Source organism: Arachis hypogaea, chromosome 5, assembly GCF_003086295.3.
Source record: "Arachis hypogaea cultivar Tifrunner chromosome 5, arahy.Tifrunner.gnm2.J5K5, whole genome shotgun sequence".
Classification (NCBI taxonomy): Eukaryota; Viridiplantae; Streptophyta; class Magnoliopsida; order Fabales; family Fabaceae; genus Arachis; species Arachis hypogaea.
This window is the reverse complement of record NC_092040.1, coordinates 83,945,778-83,972,102: the sequence shown is the minus strand read 5'-3', so window position 1 is coordinate 83,972,102 and position 26,325 is coordinate 83,945,778. Positions and strand designations below refer to the sequence as shown.

The 26,325-nt window shown below is 39.3% G+C and overlaps 1 non-coding gene across 1 annotated transcript; it reads left to right on the top strand.

Moving 5' to 3' along the window:
• The first annotated feature begins 7,906 nt into the window (after positions 1-7,906).
• On the top strand, positions 7,907-8,014 carry LOC112804579 (small nucleolar RNA R71). Its single transcript, XR_003203188.1, has one exon. It is a non-coding gene; the product is annotated as a small nucleolar RNA R71 (small nucleolar RNA).
• The last annotated feature ends 18,311 nt before the right edge of the window (positions 8,015-26,325 follow it).

Here is a 26,325-nt window from a genome sequence, read left to right as displayed (position 1 = left end):
TTATGAGATTCTGCACTTAAAGTTGTCTTTCTAAAGCTTTTACAGAAAACTGCCTTTTCTGCATTATTTTATTATTTTTATTAAAATATTATTTTTTATTAAATATTATTATTTAATATTTTATTATTATTTATTATTTTATTAATATATTTTCGAAAATTAACTTTACTTTAACCTTTAACCTTTAAAATTCACTTTTTACCACCCGTAACTTTTAATATTTCTACTTTAACCACCCTAACTTTCAGAAATTACTAAACAACCCCTTAAACACCAAAAATTTTACTTCCTTGCCCTTTTTAAGATCTAAGGCCTGTTCTTCATTGTTCTTCATCACACTCAAAGTGTTCTTCATGTTCTTCATAAATTCTTTCTCTGTTTTTACCCGTTTTTCAATCTTTTCAGCAACCGATTTTTACTACAATTCATAATAAATTAGCAGCCACTAAAACCCCATCTTTTCTACATGATTTCATCACAAATTGAACCTCAATTTAAGCCTAGGGTTTCGTTTTTCCCAGCTGCCCAAGAACATGAACATAAAGCTTGAATTTCATCAAATTTCATCAAAATTTCAACAAACTTTCACCAAGAATAACTCATATAAGCAATCAATTTCAAGCATAACCAAACCATATCATAATCACACATCTCAAACACAATCAATCAAGATTAATTTTACCAAACCCTACCTGGTTTTGCTGCTCCTAATTTGGTTAAACTTTCAGGTGGTCCTTTAGCACTTTTTCCTCCTAAATCACATCAAGAAAACACATGTTTACATGGTTTTCCTTGAAAACCGAATTGAAGAGGGAGGGAGACAGCCATCTCACCTTATTTCCATCCTTGATAAGTCACATGGTTATGTAGAGGAAGAAGAGAGGATCATTTTGGTGAAATCGGAGTTTTGATTTGAGTTTTAGTTCAGAAGAAATCAAGCTTTGAAGATTTATGAACCAAGAACTTTCTCTCCTTTTTCTCTTGGTGATTTTCGGCCACAATGAGCAAATGAGGCAGCCTTGGGGGTTTTGGGGGTGTAAGGTGAGTTGTGATTGGTTGGCTTGGAGGTGGATTAAAATAATATAAAAATATCTCTGGTGTACTACTACTAAAACTAGGTGTATCAGAACACTCGTAAAAACATCTCTAAAAATTATTTTCTGAGCTACTAGCATAAATGACACTAGTAACATATTTATTATGAGAATAAAACATGAATAATGAGGCCTTAGCATTGCTAAAGTCATCAGAGAGTGCTGGTGCTAAGCTGCACCAGTAAACCGTAAACCCGGTTAAACCGATTTTCTGTTTTTAACTAAAACTGACCAGGTAACCTTATAATATCATTCAAGAAACTTTTATTACTAATATAATGATAATATTACCCTATTATCTCTCGTCTCTCATGAATCGAGTCCAGTTCGTCAAACTGAGACTATCTACGAAAAACCGGATCAAAACTCCTAACCGATACGGTTCAAAAACTATGTTCTTCGTGTCCGCGTTATCGAGCTTGCCTTGGAAAAGGTTCTAGCTTAAGGAGGACATAATGACAATGAGGATTGAGATACTTGTTGATATAGAAGAGGTGTTCCCTTTACTGATCTACCGGAGAAATCCGTGCCTTCAGAAAATATCTCGCATACTCTAAAATCAGGGTTGTTACATTCAATACCATGGCATTACACAACTTCGCACAACTAACCAGCAAGTGCACTGGGTCGTCCAAGTAATAAACCTTACGCGAGTAAGGGTCGATCCCACGGAGATTGTTAGTATTGAAGCAAGCTATGGTCATCTTGTAAATCTTAGTCAGGCAAACTCAAATAGTAATGGTGATGAACGAAAATAACAACAGGGTAAAGATAGAGATACTTATGTAATTCATTGGTAGGAACTTCAGATAAGCGCATGAAGATGCCTTCCCTTCCGTCTCTCTGCTTTCCTACTGTCTTCATCCAATCCTTCTTATTCCTTTCCATGGCAAGCTTGTGTAGGGTTTCACCGTTGTCAATGGCTACCTCCCATCCTCTCAGTGAAAACGATTGCATATGCTCTGTCACAGCACGCGGAATTCAGCTGTCGGTTCTCGGTCAGGCCGAAATAGAATCCATCTATTCTTTTGCGTCTGTCACTAACGCCCCGCCTGCTAGGAGTTTGAAGCACGTCACAGTCATTCAATCATTGAATCCTACTCAGAATACCACAGACAAGGTTAGACCTTCCGGATTCTCTTGAATGCCGCCATCAGTTCTTGCCTATACCACGAAGACTCTGATCTCACGGAATGGTTGGCTCGTTTGTCAGATGAGCACTCGGTTGTCAGGCGATCAACCATGCATCGTGCAATCAGGAATCCAAGAGATATTCACCCAATCGGAGGTAGAACGGAGGTGGTTGTCAGTCACACGTTCATAGGTGAGAATGATGATGAGTGTCACGGATCATCACATTCATCAAGTTGAAGAACAAGTGATATCTTAGAACAAGAACAAGTGGAATTGAATGGAAGAACAATAGTAATTGCATTAATACTCGAGGTACAGCAGAGCTCCACACCTTAATCTATGGTGTGTAGAAACTCCGCCGTTGAAAATACATAAGAACAAGGTCTAGGCATGGCCGAATGGCCAGCCTCCCAATAATCTAAGAACTAGATGTCCAAAGATGATCAAAGGATCTAAAATAATCCCAAGATGAAAATACAATAGTAAAAGGTCCTACTTATAGAAAACTAGTAGCCTAAGGTTTACAGAAATGAGTAAATGACATAAAAATCCACTTCCGGGCCCACTTGGTGTGTGCTTGGGCTGAGCAATGAAGCATTTTTCGTGCAGAGACTCTTCTTGGAGTTAAACGCCAGCTTTTATGCCAGTTAGGGCGTTTAACTCCCATTTGGGTGCCAGTTCCAGCGTTTAACGCTGGGATTTCTGAGGGTGACTTTGAACGCCGGTTTGGGCCATGAAATCTTGGGCAAAGTATGGACTATCATATATTGCTGGAAAGCCCAGGATGTCTACTTTCCAACGCCGTTGAGAGCGCGCCAATTGGGCTTCTGTAGCTCCAGAAAATTCACGTCGAGTGCAGGGAGGTCAGAATCCAACAGCATCTGCAGTCCTTTTTAGTCTCTGAATCAGATTTTTGCTCAGGTCCCTCAATTTCAGCCAGAAAATACCTGAAATCCCAGAAAAACGCACAAACTCATAGTAAAGTCCAGAAAAGTGAATTTTAACTAAAAACTAATAAAAATATACTAAAAACTAACTAGATCATACTAAAAACATACTAAAATAATGCCAAAAAGCATACAAATTATCCGCTCATCACAACACCAAACTTAAATTGTTGCTTGTCCTCAAGCAACTGAAAATCAAATAAGATAAAAAGAAGAGAATATGCAATGAATTCCAAAAATATCTATGAAGATCAGTATTAATTAGATGAGCGGGGCTTTTAGCTTTTTGCCTCTGAACAGTTTTGGCATCTCACACTATCCTTTGAAATTCAGAATGATTGGCTTCTTTAGGAACTCGGAATCCAGATAGTGTTATTGATTCTCCTAGTAGAGTATGATGATTCTTGAACATAGCTACTTATTGAGTCTTGGCTGTGGCCCAAAGCACTCTGTCTTCCAGTATTACCACCGGATACATACATGCCACAGACACATAATTGGGTGAACCTTTCCAGATTGTGACTCAGCTTTGCTAAAGTCCCCAATTAGAGGTGTCCAGGGTTCTTAAGCACACTCTTATTTGCCTTGGATCACAACTCTTATTTCTCTATATTTTTTTTTCTTTTTCTCTCTTTTTTTTTTGAATAGAAATGCTTTTTCTTGCTTCAAGAATCATTTTGATGATTTTTCAGATCCTCAGTAACATGTCTCCTTTTTCATCATTCTTTCAAGAGCCAACATTCATGAACCACAAATTCAAGATACATATGCACTGTTTAAGCATACATTCAGAGAACAAAAATATTGCCACCACATCAAAATAATTAAACTATTATAAAATTCAGAATTCATGCAATTCTTTCTTTTTCAATTAAGCACATTTTTATTTAAGAAAGGTGATGGATTCATAGGACATTCATAACTTTAAGGCATAGACACTAAGACACTAAGACACTAATGATCACAAGACACAAACATAGATAAACATAAGCATAAAATTCGAAAAACAGAAGAACAAAGAACAAGGAAATCAAAGAACGGGTCCACCTTAGTGATGGCGGCTCTTTCTTCCTCTTGAAGATCCTATGGAATGCTTGAGCTCCTCAATGTCTCTTCCTTGTCTTTGTTGCTCCTCCCTCATGATTCTTTGATCTTCTCTAATCTCATGAAGGATGATGGAGTGTTCTTGATGCTCCACCCTTAGTTGTCCCATGTTGGAACTCAATTCTCCTAGGGAGGTGTTTAGTTGCTCCCAATAGTTTTGTGGAGGAAAGTGCATCTCTTGAGGAATCTCAGGGATCTCATGATGAGTGGGATCTCTTGTGTGCTCCATCCTTTTCTTAGTGATGGGCTTGTCCTCCTCAATGGGGGTGTCTCCCTCTATGTCAACTCCAACTGAATAACAGAGGTGACAAATGAGATGAGGAAAGGCTAACCTTGCCAAGGTAGAGGACTTGTCCGCCACCTTATAGCGTTCTTGGGCTATAACCTCATGAACCTCTATTTCTTCTCCAATCATGATGCTATGGATCATGATAGCCCGGTCTATGGTAACTTCGGACCGGTTGCTAGTGGGTATGATTGAGCGTTGTATAAACTCTAACCATCCTCTAGCCACGGGTTTGAGGTCATGCCTTCTCAATTGAATCGGCTTTCCTCTTGAATCTCTCTTCCATTGGGCGCCCTCTTCATATATGACTGTGAGGACTTGGTCCAACCTTTGATCAAAGTTGACCCTTCTAGTGTAAGGATGTTCATCTCCTTGCATCATAGGCAAGTTGAACGCCACCCTCACACTTTCCGAACTAAAATCCAAGTATTTCCCCCGAACCATAGTAAGATAATTCTTTGGATTCGGGTTCACACTTTGGTCATGGTTCTTGGTGATCCATGCATTGGCATAGAACTCTTGAACCATCAAGATTCCGACTTGTTGAATGGGGTTGGTAAGAACTTCCCAACCTCTTCTTCGGATCTCATGTCGGATCTCCGGATATTCACCCTTTTTGAGTGAAAAAGGGACCTCGGGGATCACCTTCTTCAAGGCCACGACTTCATAGAAGTGGTCTTGATGCACCCTTGAGATGAATCTCTCCATCTCCCATGACTCGGAGGTGGAAGCTTTTGCCTTCCCTTTCCTCTTTCTAGAGGTTTCTCCGGCCTTGGATGCCATAAATGGTTATGGAAAAACAAAAAGCAATGCTTTTACCACACCAAACTTAAAATGTTTGCTCGTCCTCGAGCAAAAGAAGAAAGAAGAGAGTAGAAGAAGAAGAAATGAGGAGAAAGGGAATGGCTTTAATTTTCGGCCAAGAAGGGGAGAAGTAGTGTGTATGTTGTGTGTAAATGAAGGAGTGAAGGAGGGTTTATATAGGAGAGGGAGAGAGGGATGTTCGGCCATTTGAGGGTGGGTTTGGGTGGGAAAGTGGTTTGAATTTGAATGGTGGGGTAGGTGGGGTTTTATGAAGGATGGATGTGAGTGGGGAAGAGAAAGATGGGATTTGATAGGTGAGGGGTTTTTGGGGAAGAGGTGTTGAGGTGATTGGTGAAGAAGAGAGAGAGTGGTAGGGTAGGTGGGGATCCTGTGGGGTCCACAGATCCTGAGGTGTCAAGGAAAAGTCATCCCTGCACCAAATGGCATTCAAAATCACGTTTTGAGCCATTTCTGGCGTTAAACGCCGGGCTGGTGCCCATTTCTGGCGTTTAACGCCAGCATCTTGCCCCTTTCTGGTGTTTAACGCCAGTCTGGTGCCCCTTTCTGGCGTTAAACGCCCAGAATGGTGCCAGACTCGGCGTTAAACACCCACCAGCTAACCTCACTGGCGTTTAAATGCCAGTGGGTGCGTCCTCCAGGGTGTGCTGTTTTTCTTTCTATTTTTCATTCTGTTTTTGCTTTTTTCATGGATTTTGTGACTTCTTATGATCATCAACCTACAAAAGACATAAAATAACAAAAGAAAATAGTTAATTATAAAACATTGGGTTGCCTCCCAACAAGCGCTTCTTTATTGTCATTAGCTTGACAGAGGACTCTCATGGAGCCTCACAGATTCTCAGAGCCATGTTGGAACCTCCCAACACCAAACTTAGAGTTTGAATGTGGGGGTTCAACACCAAACTTAGAGTTTGGTTGTGGCCTCCCAACACCAAACTTAGAGTTTGACTGTGGGGGCTCTGTTGGGCTCTATTTTGAGAGAAGCTCTTCATGCTCCCTCTCCATGATGACAGAGGGATATCCTTGGGCCTTAAACACCAAGGATTCTTCATTCACTTGAATGATCAACTCTCCTCTATCAACATCAATCACAGCCTTTGCAGTGGCTAGGAAGGGTCTGCCAAGGATGATGGACTCATCCATGCACTTCCCAGTCTCTAGGACTATGAAATCAGTAGGGATGTAATGGTCTTCAACTTTAACCAGAACATCGTCCACAAGTCCATGGGCTTGTTTTCTTGAATTGTCTGCCATCTCTAGTGAGATTTTTGCAGCTTGCACCTCAAAGATCCCTAACTTCTCCATTACAGAGAGGGGCATGAGGTTTACACTTGACCCTAAGTCACACAAGGCCTTCTTGAAGGTCATGGTGCCTATGGTACAAGGTATAGAAAACTTCCCAGGATCTTGCCTCTTTTGAGGCAGTTTCTGCCTAGCAAGTCATCCAGTTCTTTGGTGAGCAAAGGGGGTTCATCCTCCCAAGTCTCATTTCCAAATAACTTGTCATTTAGCTTCATGATTGCTCCAAGGTATTTAGCAACTTGCTCTTCAGTGACATACTCATCCTCTTCAGAGGAAGAATACTCATCAGAACTCATGAATGGCAGAAGTAAGTCCAATGAAATCTCTATGGTCTCATTTTGAGCCTCGGATTCCCATGGTTCCTTATTGGGGAACTCATTGGAGGTTAGTGGACGCCCAGTGAGGTCTTCCTCAGTGGCGTTCACTGCCTCTTCTTCATCCCAGAATTCGGCCATGTTGATGGCCTTGCACTCTCCTTTTGGATTTTCTTCTGTATTGCTTGGGAGAGTACTAGGAGGGAGTTCAGTAATTTTTTTGCTCAGCTGACCCACTTGTCCTTCCAAATTTCTGATGGAGGACCTTGTTTCAGTCATGAAACTTTGAGTGGTTTTGATTAGATCAGAGACCATGGTTGCTAAGTCAGAAGTATTCTGCTTAGAGCTCTCTGTCTGTTGCTGAGAAGATGATGGAAAAGGCTTGCTATTGCTAAACCTGTTTCTTCCACCATTATTGTTATTGAAACCTTGTTGAGGTCTCTGTTGATCCTTCCATGAAAGATTTGGATGATTCCTCCATGAAGGATTGTAGGTGTTTCCATAGGGTTCTCCCATGTAATTCACCTCTTCCATTGAAGGGTTCTCAGGATCATAAGCTTCTTCCTCAGATGAAGCTTCCTTAGTACTGCTTGGTGCATTTTGCATTCCAGACAGACTTTGAGAAATCATATTGACTTGTTGAGTCAATATTTTGTTCTGAGCCAATATGGCATTCAGAGTGTCAATCTCAAGAACTCCTTTCTTCTGACTAGTCCCATTGTTCACAGGATTTCTTTCAGAAGTGTACATGAATTGGTTATTTGCAACCATTTCAATCAGTTCTTGAGCCTCAGTAGGCGTCTTCTTCAGATGAAGAGATCCTCCAGAAGAGCTATCCAAAGACATCTTGGACAGTTCAGAGAGACCATCATAGAAAACACCTATGATGCTCCACTCAGAAAGCATATCAGTGGGACACTTTCTGATCAATTGTTTGTATCTTTCCCAAGCTTCATAGAGGGATTCTCCTTCCTTCTGTCTGAAGGTTTGGACTTCCACTCTAAGCTTACTCAATTTTTGAGGTGGAAAGAACTTTGCCAAGAAGGCATTGACTAGCTTTTCCCAAGAGTCCAGGCTTTCTTTAGGTTGAGAGTCCAACCATGTTCTAGCTCTGTCTCTTACAGCAAAAGGGAATAGCATTAGCCTGTAGACCTCAGGGTCAACCCTATTAGTCTTGACAGTGTCACAGATTTGCAAGAATTCAGCTAAAAACTGATGAGGATCTTCCAATGGAAGTCCATGGAACTTGCAATTCTGTTGCATTAGAGAAACTAATTGAGGCTTAAGCTCAAAGTTGTTTGCTCCAATGGCAGGGATAGAGATGCTTCTCCCATAGAAGTCGGGAGTAGGTGCAGTAAAGTCACCCAGCACCTTCCTTGCATTGTTGGCATTGTTGTTGTTTTCGGCTGCCATGTGTTCTTCTTCTTTGAAGAATTCGGTTAGGTGCTCTAAAGAGAGTTGTGCTTTGGCTTCTCTGAGCTTTCTCTTCAAGGTCCTTTCAGGTTCAGGATCAGCCTCAACAAGAATGCCTTTGTCTTTGCTCCTGCTCATAAGAAAGAGAAGAGAACAAGAAAATGTGGAATCCTCTATGTCACAGTATAGAGATTCCTTGAAGTGTCAGAGGAAAAGAAGAGTAGAAGACAGAAGTAGAAAATTTGAACTTATCAAAGGAGATGGAGTTCGAATTTTGCATTAAGGGATAGTGTTAGTCCATAAATAGAAGGATGTGAGAAGGAGGGAAGTGATTTTCGAAAATTAAGTAGAAAATTTGAAAACATTTTTTTTTTGAAAAACATTACTTAATTTTCGAAAATGAAAATGGAAAAGAAATCAAGTGATTTTTGAAAAAGATTTTGAAATTAGAAATCAAAAAGATTTGAATGAAAACTATTTTGAAAAAGATGTGGTTAAGAAGATATGATTAGTTTTAAAAAGATGTGATTGAAAAAATATGATTTGAAAAACATTTTAAAAAGATTTGATTTTGAAAATTAAAAACTTGACTAACAAGAAAAGATATGATTCAAACATTAAACCTTTCTCAACAGAAAAAGGCAACATACTTGAAATGTTGAATCAAATCATTAATTGATAGTAAGTATCTTTAAAAATGGAAAGAAATTGGTTTTGAAAAAGATTTGATTGAAAAATTGATTTGAAAAAGATTTGATTTTGAAAAGATTTTGAAAACTTAGAAAAAATTTGATTTGAAAACAGAATCTTCCCTTCTAGCCATCCTGGCGTTAAACGCCCAGAATGGTGCACATTCTGGCGTTTAACGCCCAAAATGCTACCCTTTTGGGCGTTAAACGTCCAACCAGGTACCCTGGCTGGCGTTTAAACGCTAGTCTGTCCTTCTTCACTGGGCGTTTTGAACGCCCAGCTTTTTCTGTGCATTTCCTCTGCTGTATGTTCTGAATCTTCAATTCTCTTTATTATTGACTTGAAAAGACACAAATTAAAAATATTTTTGGATTTTTAATAATAAGGAAAAATCAAAATGCAACAAGAATCAAATAACAATGCATGCAAAACACCAAACTTAGCAGTTTGTATACTACTGACACTAACAAAATGAAAATGCAAATGAGACACACAAGACACTCAAGTCAATAGAATTCAAAGATTAGAGCAAGTAAATCGTCAAGAACATCTTGAAGATCACCAAGATACATGAATGAATGCATGCAATTGACACCAAACTTAAGATGAGACACTAGACTCAAACAAGAAATATTTTTGGATTTTATGATTTTTTTAATTTTTTTTTGTGTTTTTCGAAAATTAAGTGGAAAAAAAAAGATATCAAAATTCTTAATGAGAATTCCAGGAATCAGTGCAATGCTAGTCTAAGACTCCGGTCCAGGAATTAGACATGGCTTCACAGCCAGCCAAGCTTTCAAAGAAAGCTTCGGTCCAAAACACTAGACATGGCCAAAGGCCAGCCAAGCCTTAGCAGATCACTGCTCCAAAAGCAAGATTGATAAAAATCAACAAGCTCTTGTGATGATAAGTTGAAACCTCGGTCCAATGAGATTAGACATGGCTTCTCAGCCAGCCAGACTTCAACAAATCATCATGAAACTCTAGAATTCCTCTTCAAGATTTTCGAAAAAAAATAAATACCTAATCTAAGCAACAAGATGAACCGTCAGTTGTCCAAACTAGAACAATCCCTGGCAATAACGCCAAAAACTTGGTGTTGTTGCCGGATCTTGGCACTGATGTTACCAAAAGCTTGCTCAAAACTAGAACAATCCCCGGCAACGGCGCCAAAAACTTGGTGCGCGAAATTGTGAACAATACTTTTCACAACTCTCATAATCCCCGGTCATGAACCCCAAAAACTTGGTGTTCAATACCATGGCATTACACAACTTCGCACAACTAACCAGCAAGTGCACTGGGTCGTCCAAGTAATAAACCTTACGCGAGTAAGGGTCGATCCCACGGAGATTGTTAGTATTGAAGCAAGCTATGGTCATCTTGTAAATCTTAGTCAGGCAAACTCAAATAGTAATGGTGATGAACGAAAATAACAACAGGGTAAAGATAGAGATACTTATGTAATTCATTGGTAGGAACTTCAGATAAGCGCATGAAGATGCCTTCCCTTCCGTCTCTCTGCTTTCCTACTGTCTTCATCCAATCCTTCTTATTCCTTTCCATGGCAAGCTTGTGTAGGGTTTCACCGTTGTCAATGGCTACCTCCCATCCTCTCAGTGAAAACGATTGCATATGCTCTGTCACAGCACGCGGAATTCAGCTGTCGGTTCTCGGTCAGGCCGGAATAGAATCCATCGATTCTTTTGCGTCTGTCACTAACGCCCCGCCTGCTAGGAGTTTGAAGCACGTCACAGTCATTCAATCATTGAATCCTACTCAGAATACCACAGACAAGGTTAGACCTTCGGGATTCTCTTGAATGCCACCATCAGTTCTTGCCTATACCACGAAGACTCTGATCTCACGGAATGGTTGGCTCGTTTGTCAGACGAGCACTCGGTTGTCAGGCGATCAACCATGCATCGTGCAATCAGGAATCCAAGAGATATTCACCCAATCGAAGGTAGAACGGAGGTGGTTGTCAGTCACACGTTCATAGGTGAGAATGATGATGAGTGTCACGGATCATCACATTCATCAAGTTGAAGAACAAGTGATATCTTAGAACAAGAACAAGTGGAATTGAATGGAAGAACAATAGTAATTGCATTAATACTCGAGGTACAGCAGAGCTCCACACCTTAATCTATGGTGTGTAGAAACTCCGCCGTTGAAAATACATAAGAATAAGGTCTAGGCATGGCCGAATGGCCAGCCTCCCAATAATCTAAGAACTAGATGTCCAAAGATGATCAAAGGATCTAAAATAATCCCAAGATGAAAATACAATAGTAAAAGGTCCTACTTATAGAAAACTAGTAGCCTAAGGTTTACAGAAATGAGTAAATGACATAAAAATCCACTTCCGGGCCCACTTGGTGTGTGCTTGGGCTGAGCAATGAAGCATTTTTCGTGCAGAGACTCTTCTTGGAGTTAAACTCCAGCTTTTATGCCAGTTTGGGCGTTTAACTCCCATTTGGGTGCCAGTTCCAGCGTTTAACGCTGGGATTTCTGAGGGTGACTTTGAACGCCGGTTTGGGCTATCAAATCTTGGGCAAAGTATGGACTATCATATATTGCTGGAAAGCCCAGGATGTCTACTTTCTAACGCCGTTGCGAGCGCGCCAATTGGGCTTCTGTAGCTCCAGAAAATCAACTTTGAGTGCAGGGAGGTCAGAATCCAACAGCATCTGCAGTCCTTTTTAGTCTCTGAATCAGATTTTTGCTCAGGTCCCTCAATTTCAGCCAGAAAATACCTGAAATCACAGAAAAACACACAAACTCATAGTAAAGTCCAGAAAAGTGAATTTTAACTAAAAAATAATAAAAATATACTAAAAACTAACTAGATCATACTAAAAACATACTAAAAACAATGCCAAAAAGCATACAAATTATCCGCTCATCACAAGTCGACCAACCTCTTCAGGTCAGGACTATCCGACCTCTTCTTCAAGAGCTCGGTTAAATCACCAGGAAAGCCCAAAGAGGGCCTAAACAGAGGAACATGACCCGAATCCAAAGGCAGCCCAAGCCTATAGAGATAAGGACGGTTCCCTTAAAGATAAGATAACTCCACTCAAAGATAAGATAAGATACCTATCTTATCCCTAGAAAAGATCACTCTACAACATTATAAATATGCTGGAGCACCCAGGTATAACTCATACTCTGATTCTACTAAAAACCTGCTTGCTAACTTAAGCATCGGAGTCCCTTGCAGGTACCCCCACCCTCCGGTGACAAAGGATCAACACCACCACCAAGTCCAACAAGTCGGACACGGCGGCTCCAGCCACCATCCTCAAGTCGGACACAACAACTCCGACCAGTACAGAAGATCTCGTCCGAGATCGACCTACAGTTTCAGGTAACCCTCGGAACAAGTAAACACCCACATGTGCATATTCTTGCGTATATGTCTATTTTTTATTTGAATAAAGTTTTCCAGATTTTCTACAAAGCCTCTCTACAGGTCGGCAAGGTGAAAATCAAATTCATCACCCGACCACGATGAAAACCGAATTCATCGCCTAAGTTTCGACATAGATCGGAAAAAAGTGAAAACCAAATTTACTGCTCGATCAAGACAAAGCAACAGGTCGGCAAGGTGAAGATCAAATTCACCGTCTGATCACGACAAAATCAACAAAGTTATAATAAGTAATCCATAAGCTGAGGCCTGGCCAGCCTTGACTAAAAAATGGATTACTAGAAATAACTTGTGATGGACCGAGATGAAAAAGTTGGACCAATCGACCAAAGCAACAAAAAATTTATAAAAAAAGTGATCCATAGAAAGAGGTATGACGAGGTTTGAGAAAAATTGGATTGCTAAAAATAACTTAGGATGGACCGGCATAAAGAAGTCGGATCCGACTGATCAAAGCGACAAAGTTATAAAAAGTAATCAATAAAAAGAGACTTAATCAGCCCTTATCAAAAATAGATTACTAGAAATAACTCGAAGGATTGATGCACCACTATTTCGTGGTACATCTTGTGCTTAATTGAGTGGATTTTATCCACCATTCTCACACTTATTCATGTAAATTGCATGTTTTATATTTTCCTTCACGATTTTGTGCTATGATTGAAAACATATTTCTTTGGGCTTAATTTAGCTAATTTTAATCCTCTCTTATTACCATTCAATGCCATGATATATGTGTTAAGTGTTTTCAGAGATTACAGGGCAGGAATGGCTTAGAAGATGGAAAGGAAGCATGCAAAAGTGGAAGGAATACAAGAAGTTGAAGGAACTGCAAAGCTGTCAGCCCTGACCTCTTCTCACACAATCGTTCATAACTTGAGATACAGAGGTCCAAATGAAGCATTATCAGTTGTTTTAGAAAGCTAACATCCGGGGCTTTGCAACGATATATAATTTGCCATAGTTTCCTTACTGTTAGGCAATGCGCACGTGTGAAGCACGCGTACGCATGGATTGTGCCGCAGACAAGTGAAGCGTACGCATGGGCGACGCGTATGCGTGACAGAGCCACGTGCTGGACGTATCAGAAATTATTGGGGGCGATTTCTGGGCTATTTTGACCCACTTTTTGGCCCAGAAAACACAGATTAGAGGCTACAGAGTGGGAGAATCATTCATTCACTTTTAATTTGCACAATTTTAGGTTTTAGAGGTAGTTTTTGGAGAGAGAGGCTCTCTCCTCTCTCTAGGTTTTAGGATTTAGAATTTCTCTTCTACTCTTATTGATTACTCATTGTTATTTTAGTTTGTAAACTTTTGATGTTAGATTCAATTTCCATATTAAAGCAATTAATTGTTTGGATTTTATTATCTCTTATTGCTTTTCTATGTTTTTATGTTGTGACCTCCAAGTACTTGACAAAATGCTTAGAAGGATGTTAGAGTAGGATTTTATGTTCTTGGCTTGGTTGAGTAATTGGTAACACTTGAGTTATCAAACTCCTTTGTTGATTGATAATTAAAAGTTGCTGATTGATTTTGAATTCCACTAACTCTAGTCTTTCCTTGGAAGTTGACTAGGACTTGAGGATTCATATTGATTTATCCACTTGATGCACCTTCATGGTTAGAGGGTGACTAAGTGGGAGCAATGGACAATTCTTATCAGAATTGATAAGGATAACTAGGATAGGACATCCAGTTCTCATACCTTGCCAAGAGCTTTTCTAGTTATTAGTTTATTCCTTTTGCCATTTACTATTCTTGCTTTTTATCTTAAAAAACCCCAAAAAGATACTTTTCCATAACCAATTATAAGCACACCTCCCTGCACTTCCTTGAGAGACGATCTGAGGTTTAAATACATTGGTTATCAATTTTATTTGGGGGTTTGTTACTCGTGACAAACAATCTTTTGTGCGAAAGGATTCTTGTTGGTTTAGAAACTATACTTTCAACGAGAATTTATTTGTGAAATTCTAAACCACGCAAGAATCTGTTCGTCAAAATGGTGCCGTTGCCAGAGAATTGCAAACGTGTGCCTTATTATTGGTTATTGTAAATATTTGCTTTTTGCTTGTTTGTTTGTTTTTGTTTTTAATTTTTATTAGCTACTATGAATTCTCACCCCTGTCGCTATGAGTTTAGTTCAAATTATGTTGCAGCGAATGGACGCTATAATGAGAACATCCATCAAGGTCGAAACAATCAAAGATGGGAGGAGTCACAAGGATTTGATAAACCCTTTCAGCAACAACCTCCTCCAAGGTGCCATGGGCAACGACCATTCTACGATGCATCCCAAGGTAATAGTTATGGTGGACCTTTTCGTGACAACCATCCTCCACTAAATTACTATGGTCAAGAGCCATTCCAGGGTGCGTACTTAGACGATAGATATGGTGGACCCCCTTGTGGTTACCAAGAAGCCCCACTATATGCTTATGAACCACCTCCTCAATATAGCTTTGAACCACCCTACTCACAAGCCCCTTTTCACCATTCACCTCCATATGACCCCAGTCCATATCCACCTAACCAACCCTATATGAACCATACGAACCATACTTCGAACCACCTCCCCAAGAACCACCACCTCAATATGCACCATCTCCATATCTTTATTAAGATGAACCACCTTCCTATCATGAGCCTTTTCTCCCAACACATGAACCCTCCTATCCACCCCAACCTCCATTGGATAACAACACAATTATCTCTAATCTCATTAGTCTCACCTCTAAACTCTAAAATCTTATATCCCGCAGAGACCAACCCTCTACCTCTAATATTCAACCCTCAAGCTCTAATGTAGCTCCTTTTCAACCACACAATGATCTCTCTATCCCATCACTGCCCTCCATGGAAGAGCACCCATATCCATCAATCCAAGAGCAAGATGATCACAATTATACTATGGATATGGAACAAGAGAGAAGGGATAGTCTTCACGAATTCATACTTCATAAAAAGCTAGAGGAGGCCCTAAAGGTGGAGATAGTAGAGACCCTTGAAGGCAAAGGAGTGGTTGAAGAATTAGTGAAGGAATAAGACATAAAAAAGGAGTTTGATTTTGTATTAAAGCAAGTGGAGAAGGCCGAAATTATCACAGAAGAGGAAGTGGTTGAAGACTTGGGAGATGCAGAACCTCCATGGGAAAGTCCAGTCATAGAGCCTCATTCCAAGGTGTTTGATGTTGATGTTGAGGAGGGTGTACAAACTCCAAGGCGTATCATGGTTGAAGACTTTGAAGAGGTTGATCAAGAGATGGAGATTAAAGAAGAAGAAGCACAACCTCCCATGCCCTTGGTGAGCAATGAATAAGAGATTGAATTGGAAGAAAGCTACCAAGAGGAAGAGGTTGACATTGAAGAAGCTTGCGAAGAGGTGGAAGTTGTCAAGAAAGACCACAAGGGAGTGGAGCTTGAAATCACCTTGCCAAAGTTGTTGGAGACCCCTCCACCTAAGTCGCCATCATCCTTCACGACATTTAAGTGGGTAAAATTCATATCCCCTAGCTTTCTCATTCCACTTGAATATGGCTTCCTTGAAATAGATGGTCAGCTTAGAGCTCTTTGTGGCTTTAAGAGAAAGAGGAAAATGGTCAGTGATAGGAGCTTTCATGCAAGGTTCAATATGGTTGTATGCTCCAAGTTGAAATGCAAAGGTTGGTGTAGAGCTCAATTGAATGGGTCTAGGAAGTTGTCTGGACGCTTTAGTGAGAATTCAAATTGCTTGTCACCCGGTTGGAATAATGATGAAGATCAAGAAGACGGGTGCAAGAGCAAAGTTTGGGACCCCGGAATTCATTCTAGCAATCAACACTGTTGGGGCGTTGTCACTTGCTTCAACTTGCTTGAAGGCGTTATGCACCTAGTTTGGGACCCCAGAGGCTATTGGAATTGCAAGCATTGGTGGGATTCCTGGAAGAGTTCAAGCATAAGCCACCATGACAAGGAGCTCACCAAATGTCCAACTTAAGGACAATAACTAAAAGTGCTAGATGGGAGACAACATACCATAGTATGATTTTTCATTTTTATCCTTAATTTTATTTTATTCTATTTTTATTAGTATCTAGTCATAGTGTCTGCATCAGCATCTGCATTTTGCATTCTGCAAAAAAAAAAAGAGAGAAAAGCACGTTCCACACGTGCACGTGAACCATGCGCACGCGTCACATGCGACGCTAAACCTTACAGAAGGTTACACGGGAGTTGTGCAGGAAGGGTGCCTTGTGCACGAGCCAACCCACGCATACGCGTGGGCGACGTATGCACGACACCCGTATTTTAGTCACCCACGCGTAAGTGTCAGTGATGCGTACGCGTGGATGGAAAATTGGCGTCAATGAGTGATTTGGCCGAGAGTTGTGCTGCCTTGGTACTGGTATTGCGCGTTTAGCACAACCAGTCGTCACGCGTACGCGTGACCGACGCTTGCGCGTCGATTGGATCTCTGCTCACTGGTGCACGAAATTGTGATCATCAACAATGGCGCCAATAGACTTGGAACTCTCAAACGTGAATCAAACTTTGTCACAACTTCGCACAACTAACCAACAAGTGCACTGGGTCGTCCAAGTAATACCTTACGTGAGTAAGGGTCGATCCCACAGAGATTGTTGGTATGAAGCAAGCTATGGTCATCTTGTAAATCTCAGTCAGGTGGATTCAAATGGTTATAATGGTTTTCGAATATAAAGATAAATAAAGCATAAAATAGAAAAAAGAGATACTTATGTAAATCCTTGGTGGGAATTTCAGATAAGTGTATGGAGATGCTTTGTCCCTTCTGAATCTCTGCTTTCCTACTGCCTTCCTCCAATCATTCTTACTCCTTTCCATGGCAAGCTGTATGTAGGGCGTCACCGTTGTCAATGGCTACTTCCCATCCTCTCAGTGAAAATGATCCAAATGCTCTGTCACAGCACTGCTAATCATCTGTCGGTTCTCGATCATGTCAGAATAGAATCCAGTGATTCTTTTGCGTCTGTCACTACGCCCAACACTCGCGAGTTTGAAGCTCGTCACAGTCATTCAATCCTTGAATCCTACTCGGAATACCATAGACAAGGTTTAGACTTTCCAGATTCTCAAGAATGCTGCCAATGGATTCTAGCTTATACCACGAAGATTTTGATTAAGGAATCCAAGAGATATACGCTCGATCTAAGGTAGAACGGGAGTGGTTGTCAGGCACGCGTTCATAGGTGAGAATGATGATGAGTGTCACGGATCATCACATTCATCATGCTGAAGTGCAAAAAATATCTTAGAATAAGAATAAGCTGAATTGAATAGAAGAATAATAGTAATTGCATTAATACTTGAGGAATAGCATAACTCCACACCTTAATCTATGGTGTGTAGAAACTCCACCGTTGAAAATACATAAGTGATGGTCTAGGCATGGCCGAATGGCCAGCCCCCATAACGTGATCAATAATCTCCTAAGATGAACAATAGATTAAAACTAAGACCAAAGATATCTAATACAATAGTAAAAAGTTCTATTTATATTAAACTAGCTACTAGGGTTTACAGAAATAAGTCTAAGTGCAGAAATCCACTTCATGGGCCCACTTTGGTGTGTGCTTGGGCTGAGCTTGAGCTTTACACGTGCAGAGGCTTCTCTTGGAGTTAAATGCCAAGTTGTAATGTGTTTTTGGCGTTTAATTCTAGTTTGTGACGTGTTTCTGGCGTTTTACTCCAGAATGCAGCATGGGACTGGCGTTGAACGCCAGTTTGCGTTATCTAAGATCGAACAAAGTATCGACCATTATATATTACTGGAAAACCCTGGATGTCTGCATTCCAACGCAGTTAAGACCGCACCATTTGAAGTTCTATAGCTCCAGAAAATCCATTTCAAGTGCAGGGAGGTCAGAATCCAACAGCATCTGTAGTCATTTTTCAGCCTAAATCAGATTTTTGCTCAGGTCCCTCAATTTCAGCCAGAAAATACCTGAAATCACAGAAAAACATACAGACTCATAGTAAAATTCAGAAATGTGAATTTTTCATAAAAACTAATAAAAACATCCCTAAAAGTAGCTAGATCCTACTGAAAACTACCTAAAAACGATACCAAAAAGTGTATAAATTATCCGCTCATCACTCACCCACGCATACGCGTACGCGTACGCGATGCTTACACGTCGTTTCGCAGATTCCCTTCTCCTTCTCTCTTCTCTCCCTTCTTATTCTTTCTTCTTCCTTTCTTACTTCCTTCTTCTTCATTTCTTTGACTTCCCCTCTTTATTCTCTTTCATTATATTTTACTTAATTTATTTGCATATTTTCATTCATTGCATTTTAACTGTATGCATATTTTTATTTTCTTTTCTATGTTTATAATTTTTCTATTGGTGTTAAATGTTCTTATTCTACTATTGCATTTCTATTGCTTTCTTTTGGTGCTTTGTGACTTATTTCCATTGTTGGGTAATATTATTTATAGGTCAATGCTACTCTTTTATGACACTTGTATTCGTTTTGCATTGATTTGAACTTATCTTGTCTTTCATGACCCACTCTCTCTCCCTCATTGTTGCAACTCATGCACTATTGATATGCCATGTGCTTCTATTATTTTTTTCACTTACATTTTGTAGCTACCATGTAGTTGAGATCCTCATTATTTGGCATCAACCCACCCATATTTTATTTGTTTCCTTATCTTTATTTCTGGGTTACTTTTCTTCCTTTTTCTCTTCTTTCAGGATGGCCACCGAGAAGGGAAAGAAAAAGCTTCTCAATGGGACAACAAACAAGTCCATCTACACAATCATTGGAGAAAAGCATCAGTTGGAACAACCTTTTCACTTGTACATCTTAGCATGCACCAAAGACGGTGCAATCTTTAAGTGTGGGGAGGTCGATACCAATCTCCGTGGGTTAGTTACTTTCTTGTCTCAACACCAATTTCTTTGTTAAATTAGTTGTTGCATTTGCATGTTTGTTAATTTTGTGCATATTTTACCAACTGCTTGGTTGAAGTAATATTTTCTTTTTCAAGAAACTATTTTAGAGTATTTCACTAATTTAATTAAAAATTTTTGTTGAACTTGCTTGAAGAAATTTTAATTTGGAACATGGTTTTAGAGCTCGAACACACAAAACCAATGAGATTTTGAGCCTATTTGATTGGTTGCATTTTATCAACCAATATTTTATTCTTAATGTGTGTTGTTCTCTCTAAAATTGTGATCTTTGTCTTGCTTGATTCTATATTTCCATGGTTTAATGTATGCATACACTTACATGATTGAGGCCTTGTTTCACTATAGCTCACATACCCATATGACCTTACCCTTTCATTATCCTTTGCAAACCAATTTGAGCCTATTTTACCCCATTTGTTCTTTATATTTAGCATATCATTAACTCTAAGTGAAAAACAATAATGTCTTTAATTTGAATCCTTGGTTAGCTTAGACTAGTGAGAGTGTTCATGATTTAAATGTGGGGAAATTGGGTTTGGAAAATTTTGGTTTGAGAATTAAGTATGTTAGACTTTTCTGTGAAAATGTGAAAAAAATGTTGAGCATATATTCTTGCACTCAATATTTTAATCATATGCATTGAGAAAAATAAAAGAAAAGAAAAGAGAAATAAAAAAATATGAGAAAAAAATATGAGAAAAAGAAAAAAAAGCAAATGATAAAAAGGGGACAAAATGCCCCAAGTTAAGTAATAATATCAATGCATATGAGTTGTACTTAAATTTGGGATGCATGAATGTGTGGTAAACATAGTTAATGGGCAGTTAGATCTTGCATTGTAATTACATGGATTGTCTTAAGTTAGGTGGTAAGTTTAGGTTAATTAAGGATTTAGATTTTAGTCCACTTGACCAAATACAATCCTACCTTGACCTTGACCCCATTACAACCCTCAAAAGACCTCTTAATTTGTGTATTAGTGCATTAAATTTCTATTAATTGTTAGATGAAGAGGAAGTCTTAGAAAGAAAGGTTAGTAGAGAATTGAGAGAATCGAACCTTAAACACCTGAGTGATTAGAGTGTATATACTTCCAGTGAGGGTTCGATGCTAGATTCCTTGTTCCCGGCTTTCATGAGCTATTTTCTTTTGCAAGTTTACTTGTACCTTATTTTATGATTTGAATTAGTGAGATCCAGTTCATATTTCTTCTTGAAGAATTTGTTTGCTTTTCACCAAGTAGGTAAAATCATTTTGCATGTAGTTGCATTCATATAAATAGGTTTCATTTCATACATCCTACCATTCCTCTTCACTCTTATAGTTTCTCTTGAGCTTAGCATGAGGACATGCTAATGTTTAAGTATGGGGAGATTTGATGCACCACTATTTTGTGGTATATCTTGTGCTTAATTGAGTGGATTTTATCCACTATTCTCACACTTATTCATGTAAATTGCATGTTTTATATTTTCCTTCCTAATTTTGTGCTATGATTGAAAATATATTTCTTTGGGCTTAATTTAGCTAATTTAAATCCTTTCTTATTACCATTCGATGCCATGATATGTGTGTTAAGTGTTTTCAGAGATTACAAGGTAGGAATGACTTAGAGAATGGAAAGGAAGCATGCAAAAGTGGAAGGAATACAAGAAGCTGAAGGAACTGCAAAGCTGTCAGCCCTGACCTCTTTGCACTCAATGGACCATAACGTGAGCTACAAAGGTCCAAATGAGGCAGTTTCAGTTGTATTGGAAAGCTAACATCCGGGGCTTTGCAACGATATATAATTTGCCATAGTTGCCTTGCTTTTAGGTGATGCGCACGTGTGAAGCACACGTACGCGTGAATTGTGCTGCAGATAAGTGACGCGTACGCGTGGGCGACGCGTACGCGTGACAGAGCCACGTGCTGGACATAATAGAAATTGCTGGGGGCAATTTCTGGGCTGTTTTGACCCAGTTTTTGGCCTATAAAACACACATTAGAGGCTGCAGAGTGGGGGAATCATTCATTCACTTTTAATTCACACAATTTTAGGTTTTAGAGGTAGTTTTTGGAGAGAGAGGCTCTCTCCTCTCTCTAGGTTTTAGGATTTAGGATTTCTTTTCTACTCTTATTGATTACTCATTGTTATTTTAGTTTGTGAACTTTTGATGTTAGATTCAATTTCCATATTAATGCAATTAATTATTTGGATTTTATTATCTCTTATTGCTTTTCTATGTTTTTATGTTATGCCCTCCAAGTACTTGACAAAATTCTTAGAAGGATTGCAGAGTAGGATTTTATGTTCTTGGCTTGGTTGAGTAATTGGTAACACTTGAGTTATCAAACTCTTTTGTTGATTGATAATTGAAAGTTGCTGATTGATTTTGAATTCCACTAACTCTAGTATTTCCTTGGGAGTTGACTAGGACTTGAGGATTCATATTAATTTATCCACTTGATGCACCTTCATGGTTAGAGGGTGACTAAGTGGGAGCAATGGACAATTCTCATCACAATTGATAAGGATAACTAGGATAGGACATCCAATTCTCATACCTTGCCAAGAGTTTTTCTAGTTATTAGTTTATTCCTTTTGTCATTTACTATGCTTGCTTCTAATCTTAAAAAACCCCAAAAAGATACTTTTTCATAACCAATTATAAGCACACCTCCCTACAATTCCTTGAGAGATGACCCGAGCTTTAAATACTTCGGTTATCAATCTTATTAGGGGTTTGTTTCTCGTGACAAACAATCTTTTGTACGAAAGGATTCTTGTTGGTTTAGAAACTATACTTTCAACGAGAATTTATTTGTGAAATTCTAAACCATGCAAGAATCCATTCATCAAGGATTCAACGAAAGAAGTCGACACAGCAGAAGGCATGCGCTAAAAGGGATACAGCTTGACCTAAAGAAAGCCACGACCTCACAAGTATTCTTTGAGAATACTAAAAAGAATAGTCGAACAAGGCTAACCTCAAAAGGTCACTTCGACCAAAGCAGAAAAATAAACAAACACAAAAGGCGATCGAAAAAGAGGTCGGACATAAAAGATAGAGATGCTTTATGGAGAATTTCAGATAATTGTATGGAGATGCTTTATCCCTCTTGAACATCTACTTTCCTACTGCCTTTATCCAATCCCTCATACTCCTTTCCATGGCAAGCTGTATGCTGGGTGTCACCGTTGTCAATGGCTACTTCCTGTCCTCTCAGTGAAAATGGTCCTCTACGGTTTCCCACATGGCTAATCAGCTGTTGGTTCTCGATCGTGTAGGAATAGGATTTACTTACCTTTTACATCTGTCACTATGCCCTACAGTCGTGAGTTTGAAGCTCGTCATAATCATCCCATCCCAGATCCTACTCGGAATACCACAGACAAAGTTTAGACTTTTTGGATCTCAAGAATGCTGCCAATTGATTCTAGCTTATACCACAAAGACTCTGATCTCACGGAATGGAAGGCTCTATTGTCAGGAGAGGCAACCATGCATCGTGGACCAGGAATCCAAGAGATACACACTCTAGCTTTCACAGGTAGAATGAAAGTGTTTGTCAAGCACGCATTCATAAGTGAGAATGGTGATGAGTATCATGGATCATCACATTCATCAGGTTGAAGTGCAAATGAATATCTTAGAATAAGAATAAGCATGAATTGAATAGAAGAATAATAGTACTTTGCATTAATACTCGAGAAACAGCAGAGCTCCACACCTTAATCTATGGTGTGTAGAAACTCCACTGTTGAAAATACATAAGTGAAACTAAGGTAGGCATGGCCGTGAGGCCAGCCCCCAATGTCTAAGAACTAACAATGATAAAAGATGTTCCAGAAGCTTGTTCAAAGATCCCTAATACAATAGTAAAAATTTCTATTTATACTAAACTAGTTACTAGGGTTACAAAAATAAGTAAATGATGCAGAAATCCACTTCCGGCCCCACTTGGTGTGTGCTTGGGCTGAGCATTGAAGCTTTCACATGTAGAGGTCTTCCTTGGGGTTAAACGCCAGTTTGTAACTTGTTTCTGGCGTTTGACTCTAGCTTGCAACTTGCTTCTGGCGTTTAACGCTAGAATAGGGCAGAAAGCTAGCGTTGAATGCCAGTTTGCATCGTCTAAACTCGGGAAAAGTATAAACTATTATATATTTCTGGAAAGCCCTGGATGTCTACTTTCTAACGCAATTGAGAGTGCGCCATTTGAGTTTATGTAGCTCCAAAAATTTCATTTTGAGTGCAGGGAGGTCAGAATCCATCAGCATCAGCAGTCCTTTGTGTGCCTCTGAATCAGATTTATGCTCAGGTCCCACAATTTCAGTCAAAAAATACCTGAAATCACAGAAAAATACACAAACTCATAGTAAAGTCCAAAAATGTGAATTTTTCTTAAAAACTAATTAAAATATACTAAAAACTACTAAATCATACTAAAAACTATGTAAAAACAATGCCAAAAAGCGTATAAATTATCCACTCATCACAACACCAAACTTAAATTGTTGCTTGTCCCCAAGCAGCTGAAAACAAAATAGGATAAAAAGAAGAGAATATACAATGAATCTCACAATATCAATGAAACTTAGTCCTAATTAGATGAGTGGGGCTAGTAGCTTTTTGCTTCTGAACAGTTTTGGCATCTCACTTTATCTTTTGAAATTCAGAATGATTGGTATCTATAGGAACTCAGAATTTTAGATAGTGTTATTGATTCTTGAACACAGCTACTTTATGAGTCTTGGCTGTGGCCCTAAGCACTTTGTTTTCCAGTATTACCACCGGATACATAAATGACACAGACATATAACTGGGTGAACCTTTTCAGATTGTGACTCAACTTTGCTAAAGAACCCAGTTAGAGGTGTCCAGAGTTCTTAAGCACACTCTTTTTGCTTTGGATCACGACTTTAACCACTCAGTCTCAAGCTTTTCACTTGGACCTTCATGCCACAACCACATGGTTAGGGACAGCTTGATTTAGTCGCTTAGGCCTAGATTTTATTTCCATGGGCCATCCTATCCACTGATGCTCAAAGCTTTGGATCCTTTTTACCCTTGCCTTTTGGTTTAAAGGGCTATTGGCATTTTCTGTTTGCTTTTTCTTTTTCTTTCTTTTAATTTCGCCACCTTTTTTTCGCAAGCTTTCTTATTCACTACCTTTTCTTGCTTCAAGAATCAATTTCATAATTTTTCAGATTATCAATAACATTTTCTTTGTTCATCATTCTTTCAAGAGCCAATAATTTTAACATTCATAAACAACAAGATAAAAAATATGCACTGTTCAAGCATTCATTCAGAAAATAAAAGGTATTGCCACCACATCAAAATAACTAACTAATTTCAAGATAAAATTTTAAATCCAAGTACTTCTTGTTCTTTTGTAATTAAGCACATTTTTCATTTAAGAGAGGTGAAGGATTCATGGAGCTATTCATAGCTTTAAGACATAGACACTAGACACTAATGATCATGTAATAAAGACACAAAACATAGCCAAACATAAAGCTCAAAACTGAAAACATAAAAATAAATAGACAAAAAGATTAAGGAATGAGTCCACCTTAGTGAGGGTGGCGTCTTCCTCTTGAAGAATCAATGGTGCTCTTGAGCTCCTCTATGTCTTTTCCTTGCCTTTGTTGCTCCTCCTTCATAGCTCTTTGATCTTCTCTAATCTCATGGAGAATAATAGAGTGCTCTTGGTGCTCCACCCTTAGTACTTTTGGTGCTCCTATCCTTAGTTGCTCCCAATAGTTGTGTGGAGGAAAATGTATCCCCTGAGGCATCTCAGGGATTTCTTGATGAGGAAATTCCTCATGCTTTTGTTGAGGTCCATGAGTGGGCTCTCTTGTTTGCTCCATCCTCTTTTTAGTGATGGGCTTGTCCTCTTCAATGAGGATGTCTTCCTCTATGACAATTCCAGCTGAATTGCATAGGGATCACCTTTTTCTTGGCCACAACTTTATAGAAGTGGTCTTGATGGACCTTTGAGATGAATCTCTCCATCTTTTATGACTCAGAGGTGGAAGCTTTTGCCTTTCCTTTCCTCTTTCTAGAGGTTTCTCCGGCCTTAGGTGCCATAAATGGTTATGGAAAAACAAAAAGCAATGCTTTTACCACACCAAACTTAAAAGGTTTGCTCGTCCTCGAGCAAAAGAAGAAAGAAATAAGGGGAAGAATAAGAAAATAGAGGAGATGGAGGGAGATAGAGAGAGAGGTGGGGTAGGTGAGGATCCTGTGGGGTCCACAGATCCTGAGGGGTCAAGAATTTATCATCCCTGCTCCTATTAGGCGTGTAAAATTCCCATATTGTGCAATCCTGGTGTTTAACGCCAGACTGCTGCTTGTTTCTAGCGTTAAACGCCAGCTTTATTCCTTTCCTAGCGTTAAACGCCAGGATGCAACCTATTTCTGGCGTTTAATGCCAGCTTGTTGCTTCTTTCTGGCGTTTAACGCCAGTCTGGTGCTTGTTTCTGGCGTTTAACGCCCAGAATGGTGCCAGACTGGGCGTTAAATGCCCATTCTACTACCCTTACTGGCGATTAAATGCCAGTAAGTTTCTCCTCCAAAGTGTACTATTTTTAATGCTATTTTTTATTTTTCTTGAATTTTTGCAGTTGTTTTTGTGACTCCACATGATCATCAACCTAAAAAAAGAAAATAACATAGATAAATAAAATTGGGTTGCCTCCCAATAAGCTTGACAGTGGGCTCTCATGGAGCTTTATAGATGTTCAGAGCATTGTTGGGACCTCCCAACACCAAACTTAGAGTTTGAAAGTTGGGGTTTAACACCAAACTTAGAGTTTGGTTATGGCCTCCCAACACCAAACTTAGA